The sequence below is a fragment of the Tauraco erythrolophus genome, chromosome 11 (assembly GCF_009769465.1).
Source record: "Tauraco erythrolophus isolate bTauEry1 chromosome 11, bTauEry1.pri, whole genome shotgun sequence".
Classification (NCBI taxonomy): domain Eukaryota; kingdom Metazoa; phylum Chordata; class Aves; order Musophagiformes; family Musophagidae; genus Tauraco; species Tauraco erythrolophus.
In genome coordinates this window covers 5,086,130-5,094,419 of record NC_141475.1, presented here as the reverse complement: position 1 = coordinate 5,094,419, position 8,290 = coordinate 5,086,130, and positions in this window count along the sequence as shown.

The following is an 8,290-nucleotide window of genomic DNA, read 5'->3' as shown; positions in this document are numbered from 1 at the left end:
ACAAACATTGACAAATGACAGATCTGAGCTGTAAGAAAAAAAAAAAAGGCACCTCTAACAGCTGGCAGCAGCTGGGAAAGCAAGCCAGTGGGACAGTGCAGGAACGGCCTTCACACACTGCACAGAAACATATGGGTCACTAAACCTGGGGGGAAACACCAACCAGGAAAAAAAGCCCCAAAAGTCCATGTGCACATGCACGTGCGCTCACACACACACGCAGGCTCACACGCCTTTCAGGGGCACACCCCCGCCCCTGCTGCCTGACTCCAAGCTGTCGCACCCCCTGAGCCGAGCAGCACTCCCGGGGCCATCACAGCACCCAGGGCTGAGCTCCCCTCACTGCAGAGCCACAAGCAGAAGACAGTCAGACGCAGCCAGCACCCCTCCGGCACAGCACGCAGTAGTTTTGTGTCTACCCTACGTGTCTGCACCCTCCTTTCCTTCTTATCCATGGCTTGTTTGTTTTGATTGGCCAGGAAGAAAGTCTTTTGGCATGGAAATAATTAGTTTTCTGCACTTATCAGCTTTGTAGTAACTGGGGGAGGAATGCTGGAGCCGGCAGTGACCCTAGGCTGGAAGGGACCTAGGGACAATTCCACACACATCCCCCCCCCCAACACACCCTCTCAAAGCAAGACCAAACCAACTGTGATGCTGCATCAGGTTGCTCATGGTCTTGTCCAGTTGCTGAGTGTGCTCAAGGATGGAGATTTCACCTAAAACCTCTCTGGCTCTTGGTTCAATACCTCACTGTCCCTATTATGAAAAAAATCCTCATACATTCAGTTTCCTTTGCTGCAACTTCTGCTCTGTTTTTAATTTGTACTTTGCTTTACGTCTACACTGAAGTCACTCCCATGCAAACCCTGACCTAGTCTACCAAATGGAGTGACAGTGGCAGAGTCCCCTCAAGTGCAGCGGCTCTGAAGGGCAATAAATGGCACTCCCCCCCCCGCTAACACAAACGTACGAATTGCCTACTATTGTCTGTGTAGCAATACTCTGAACAGTAAGATAGGCTTCAAGTTGCTTAAATTATCAGACTAAATTTACCACCACTTCCAGAATTGACTTCAGATCTGACCAGTGCACACAAATGATTTATAGAGAGAATTTTTTTTATAAAAATCCAAGTGCCAAAACAGACTTCTCCAGCCAAACAGTGCACCAGTCGATGAAAGGCCATTCATTTCTGGTAGAGAGAAATACAGGCTCTACTTGACTGCCTATCAGTACTCTTCCAAAAAAGTGTCTTCAGTTGGGATTCTAGTCTTGCAAGAAACATTTGAAGCTAGGATCTGATCTCCTATGCAAGACTGAAATCAGGGATAAGAGCTGATCACACTGACAGAGGCGGAAACCTTTAACACAGTAGGTGGAGTTACAGCAGTGACATTGATACACAGGTAAGAACCAAACTCACTTTGCTCAACACACCTACCCACGCACCAGTGTGTCCAGGACCACTTTGTAATTCTGAAGAGGATTTCATCAGGAAATGCTATCCTTTATTTTCTACCCAGCACTACTTCCTGATCCTCTAACCCCAAAAGCTATTACTTCCTGAACAAACTGTGTATCGGATCATGTGTAACCTCCGATGGTTTTAAATTATTAGACAATCAAAAGTCATCTCATCTCCTAAGTTACTGATTAAATGGTAAAATGTACATGTGTTAGACAGTGGTAACAGACTAGTCAACACTGAATTTCCATTCTCTTCACCCTGGCATCTGGATTTTGAATGGAGTTACTCACACTGTACTGTCAATGACAACAATCAGGGAGAATGCATGTGTAGGACAGAGAGCGTTTGCGTACACATTACGTAGATTCACAAAGCCATCATCTAAACTCATAATAAAGGGGTTTTCTGGCATATGAACAACAGGTCAAGTCCAGCTTCTATCAAGCTGTCTGAGCTTACTGGACAACACAATCTTACTAGATTCACAAGAAGAGTCCATCTGAAGCACAAACACATCTCACAAGCAGAGATGTGAGACTTCGGCACCCACTCCTCCTCCTCTGGAAATGAACCTTCTACTTGGCCAGAAATGCAGATTTTCATGCAAAATAAACTGAAGCACCTGACCCGAGTCTGAACAGCACCAATCATTCTGGATTTCAGGGTAGAACTTACCTAATCACTAAAAAAAAAAAAACTTTTCTGTTGAGTTACACAAAGAGGACAAGAAGATTTGATCCAGGGGTGTTTGGGTTTTTTTTAGGGGTTTTGACTGCACCAGTTCCCCATCTTCTGTAGCCATTCATTTAGGAAGCTTCTTGTGAAAAACAGTCACGTTTCTTAATGAGTAAGATCTGCCCTGATTTCACTTGGACATGTAAGACACGGACTTATGTAAAGCCTGTGAACCAATCAGAAGAATGAGTTGCTGAAGCTACCAGTAAAGTGAAGACAACCAGTGGCTGCTAAATAATGTAGTTTCTGCTCTGACAAAAAAACAAAACCAAAAACCAACCAATCTATTTTGAACTATTAGTATGGAATAACTGAGTCAGAAAAGGTGGGTGTATACACTCAAAAAATGCCTATGCTTCAAGTTTTGATGGCATCAAAAGCAGTACAAACTGTCTTTGTGCTAAATCGAAATAACAAACAGATCAATTCCCATGGAGCTAAAAGTTCCCATGATGCAGCCTTTAAGATCTTATCTGGTTTGTCCTTTACCTGAAGAACAGTGGGGTGCAGGGTGGGGAGGAGTCCTGTTTCTGTCTGGCCTAGTCCAGTGCCTCGCTGCTATACGCTGCAGGTAATTCCAGCTGTCCAGGACACTGCTCCGCAAAAACAGCACGTCAGTCTGTCATCCAGAAGGCAACAACACGCAGACCACCTGCATCTGGGTGTCCAGACAGCTTCCCGAGAACATCAGCGCCAGGCCCCCGTCATTAATCAGGACAACTGAAGCATCTACGAGTAACAGACATTCCAACAGACTCTCAGCTTCAGACGGAAAATGCTGCATTTCCTGGGATGTCACATTGACAGAAAATAGCTCTTCTTAATAAAAAAGCCTTTTATCTTTTGCAGTATATGTCAAAATATCAGGCCGTGTGCTTCTCCACGTTTACTGTAGTGGAAGCATATCTTCACGTAACAGCAGAATTAGATATATCTATCATCTTGCCACTGATTTTTAAACATCGGGCTTTTGAACAAGTATTTCACCACTTGCTATACAGACTGCCTAAGAACTCTGCCAACATCTGCGAGATGGTGCAGCTTCCAGCAAGTGCTAATTTCTTATTTTACTGTTATTACTTCACCTGTTTTCAATTGTCGAGGTTCTCCATGTACCTGCTAACGAGGGTTATGACATTGCAATAGCTGTTTGGACAGCGAATATGGTTCTACAGTAATTCCTGAAGCTTTAAGGACGAAGCTGTTCACACTTCATTCAACTGCTGGAGCCTCAGCCTGTACCTGCTGCTACTCAGACCTCCCACTAAAGCTAGCAGGACTTGACACTGCTATTGGCAAGCAGCAGTATCACATCGGTACGACCGTAAGGTCTCAACTACGATGTCCTGTAGCAGCCTACCAGTAGAAAGTCCTTGTTCCCAGAGCTCCCAGGCTAAGCAAAGCTGTAGGATCAGGTCTTCAGGTAAGTAATGGGTTAAAGAATAAGAGCTTTGGTAATGGATAGAAACAAATTGAAGTTTTTCAGCTCATTTCAGAGCTACACTAGTGCAAGGAGGCAGTCAGAAATCCCACATGGCAGAAGCCAGCATGTACTCCTGCACACATCAGGGTGGGGTATCCGAGGACAGCTCAGGAACATCAGCAACCTGGATTTCACTTGCCTTTATATTCCCAGCCACATAGCTTCAGGCTCACGAGAGGCCGAAGGGCTCTCCTTCCCGGGCACGGCCACGCAGCAATCGCAGCTTGCCCTGCCTCAGAATTAACACCTCACACCACACTTGGTTTCTCACCGTGTCTCCCACACGTTTCCTTAGCAAGCTACATTACTAAAATTCCATGGCTTTGGTGGTGCTGGTGGTTTTAGGAAAAATACAAGCTGCTTGTTCTTTTTGCATAACACTTCTGTCATTTTCCTCCCTGCAACTACACCACTCTAGTCTGCACATAGCGAGCTTTCCTTTTGCACAACCTTGCTACCAAAGCAGCTCTGTTTTACCGCCTGTGCAAATGAAATTCCTGTGATACTTAACCCAGACTTGTGTACCTTTGTGTGTGACTGTTTACATATACATTTGTGAGATGGGAAATAAACAAGCTATCAACTTTACTCTGGTTTAATTCTGTAATCCTCCCTTAAAACATTAACTACTTAGTATACAAAACAAGCCTTTGCATCTGCGATAATCAAATGGAGCTATGCAACGATATTCTGCTTAAGGGTTCCTTCTATCTTTCCATGCCTCCTGCTTCCCCTGTTTCTTGGAACTAGCAGCCGGCCTGCCCATCCGTTACCTGGGCTTGATAACAATTTTTTTTAACCTCCAGCAACGTGAAATAATAGCCTTGCCATCTAAATCACACCATCAAGAAAAACCTTGCCCCTCACTTCAGCCATGTTAGCATTCACGCACCGAAAGAGGGTACAGCTTCGATCTCAGCTGTGAAGTTCACGTGGTCACAATTCTTACAATAAGGCCGGTAAACGCAGAGCTGTGGAAAGGTGTGTTCCCCTCCCTCTTCCGTAAACATCACTTTGTTCAAGTATTTCACCTTTCTTGCCCAGAAAAGCAGCAGCTATTGTAAACCACTGCAAAATATAGCCCAAAAATGAAGGTCCAGCTGTACTAATTTAAGCTGACAGCTGGGCTGCCTGGTGCCAAGTTTTACCTGTCAAGTTTGCGTTTGAAGTATCTTATAGTCCACCAAGGTCTACCACTACGGGTTACTTGTACCCATGAGGCCCAGCAGCATTCCCAGTAGGCCCGCCATTCTCTTCATAACACAGACAATACAGCCTCCTGTAGCTACCAAAGACCTCTGACTGCTGTACAATTGTTTGTTTGGGGTTTTTTTTTGTGTTTTTTTTTTTTTTCTTCCCTTTTTTTTTGTTTTAAAAAGTAGTCACAAGGACCCCACTCTATTCTGGGCAATTTACGACAGGATAGCTAACAGCCTGATGGATTTCGAAACAAAATCCAGGGGAGCATTTAGCCTCCCACACACAACTCTGACATTTTATCTACGTAATGCAGCAACATCTTCTTCCCCAGGCACTATGACTGACATTTCCTACAAAGGAAAATTCTCAGCTAAACAATAATCGGTACAGCATTCCTGATTCCAGGGGAGCTCACCAACAAAACTACTTCTGTTACCTGACTGTCTATAGTAAGCCATGGAGTTTAGGATCTAAAGCAAGATGTTAGAAAACCCAAACTTTGTTTTTGGCCGTAATTAGTTACTGGAAAACTTCAAACTCAAAACTTGCTGTATTTCTGACAGTTGCTAACTGGACAGTTACTTTCCCAGAAGAGGCTCTGCCTGTTACCAAGTGTTCAAAGCTGCCTCTAAAACGTGGGGAGTTCTTATCAGTGTTTAACCTTCACATCAAATAACCAATAGCCACTCATCGGCGAGGGGGAAAAATCAAACCATTACTGACCCACCATTCTGGTAGTTCCACAAATACATTTCAAACAAACAAGAAAAATCTCCTATACAGACTTAAAAGTGCAGTACCACATTCTTACAAGTGTCAGATGCAGTACAGAATAATTCTTCACAACAATAGACCACCACAAGTACAGTTACACCAGAATTCCACTAACCCAACAACGATCAGCATCATTTTGAAGAACAGTATTTCCCCTTCCTATCCGCCCAGATTCCAGCAACCCACTGGTCTAGCCTTATGAATTTTCATCAGCTCCAGTGATCAGCAAACACACCTCCCAAACCTAACTCCCTGTAAGATAGAAGTTGATTCCAGGACAACTGACCAGCAATTAGCCTGAGGCAAAAGACACTGAAATTTAAAAAAAAAAAAAAAAAAGGAAAAAAAAATCGATGAGATTTCTAGTGCTTGGCTATTATTTTAGAAGCTCAGCTACTTGACTGAACAACAAAAAACACCCGTAGCAATAACCTCAAAAACCAAACGCTATTTCTGCGGATCGATGTAGTTCCTGACGTTACACCTTCCTCTTCCACATGCGTTGCTTTTCACAGGAACGTTACCGGGTAAATTACTGTTATTTTTGGAGACCTACAACAAATGAAAACAGCCGGTTAGTTCGAGCAGTACAGCCCTGTCCCCCACAAACAGACATACTTCCGTTTTAACAGCAGCGTCATTTGCTTTAAAGAAACAGGATCACAACCCACATCTCACACCTGCTCCGTTCTCCTCCTTCTGGGGAACGCTCGAGACACTGATTTGTAACAGCTTTCTGCTCAAAGCCTGTCACCTCTGAAACAGCATTGATTTGGTATCAAGTAAACCCTAAAACATTGTGAAATTTTACATCTGTTCCATTTTCTTTCTTTTAGGCAATAAAGTAATACAAAACTCAAACCCCAGGAAGTGCCTGCAAAGGGAAGGAGGCAGGGTTGCACTGCCCTTACCACACTCTCAGAGAGAGCAACACAGGGTAGCTTATTCCCCACTGGGAAGCCTTTACTACTGCATTGTTAGCCATTAAGAAACCTTACTGAGAAAAGTCACTTAACCAATTTAAATGTTTTGCTTAGCTTCAATCAATCACGAGATTTCATTAGCTTAAAGAGTTTAAACATACCGTACTGCTATCCAGCAACAGAATCTCTTCTACAAGGATGTCACCAAAGACAGTAGGAAAAAACCACAATAAGCAACACAAGTCAATCTTTATTGAAAACTGAAGTATTAATACATAACAATTCTTGTTACAATAAACGTGCTTTTAAGAATTTAAATCTGAGCTCATCTACTCATTGAATTGCATAAAAAATAAAAAAGTATGAATTTTCACAATTGAATTGGCTCAGAATGGAATTTCCACTCTTTTGTGTTGATGCAATAGTTCAATGCAGGAGTGAGTGATGCCTTAAAACTTATTCTGGAAGACAACATTGACCTAAACTTAAAAAAAGTACCAATACAACTGTTCGTAAGACAGTTTTAAAATAAGTCATAAAAAGGAAACCTGTGTCTATTTCATAACAAACATGGAGAACTATTACTGGGGCCTCTTGTACTTCCATTGCATGCACTCACTTTTCAAATCTTAGACAGGAGGGCAGCCAATAATAGCATTACAATAAAAAACCAAAACAAAACAAAAACAAAAACACAACAACCCACTAACAATTCCATTCTACTTAAAACAAGTCTGTACAGCAGCCAGCTAAAAAAAGCTTTCCCAGTTTGCCTGCTAAGTGCCCAAAAGTCACAACAGTTTAAGTCATGTTCACTTTCTTGATGTCAAAACTTCAGAGCCCACAAAGTGTTTAGAATGCTTTCAAAATCACAAATGGACCCTTACGACCTGTGGAATTCTGATGTTTCAGTGTTATAGTCAACCCACACAAGAAAAGGTTTCCTTGTCCCCAGACAAGCACTGTTTCTCTTCCCTCTCCTGTTCACAAAACGCGCCTTATTTCCTCTCCACACACCCCAACCGGTGCACACAGCCTGCTGAGTCCCCGTACTTCGGAGGAGATCTCAAAGAACTCGGCTCTTGGCGAGGCTTGGTGCACAGAACTATCCTGACTTTGCTGCAGTTGTTCCTGTTAATTGGCATTCTACCTCACCAAACCTGAGGGTCTCTGCAGGAGGCTTAAGACTTGATAAAACACAGGATTCGAAAGCTGACACTTATTCATGAGAACAATCTGAACGAGCTCAAATTTTATGTCTTTTGAACAGGTGTTCACAAACACTTCGACACGAGGATTAACGGATTGCTATGACCCTCTCTATGCCCGTGCTCAGGTCAGCCAGTTGACACCTGCCGGAGAAGGGCGGATATGGATCATGCCCATTTCCTGCCAACTACTGCACAAACCACATCCTGGGCAACTGCAAATGACCATTCGACAACCACAGCATCTGTCCTCTTTCCCCCAAGTTCCAGCGGAAGCATTGCTACTGCTCGTGTTCCTAAGGTGGGAGGTTTCACGTACATGGTATTCACTACTCTCTGGCAGGAGTTTAACCCTGGAGTTAGGTGGCGGTATCGGATCGCCCTGCTCGCCTATTCGAGCAAAAGTATGTTCCAAACCCAAATGACTGGTGTGTAATTCTGTGCTTAAGCACTGGGGAGTGATTCCAAGTCAGTTCTGACCATCTCTCGCTCAGAC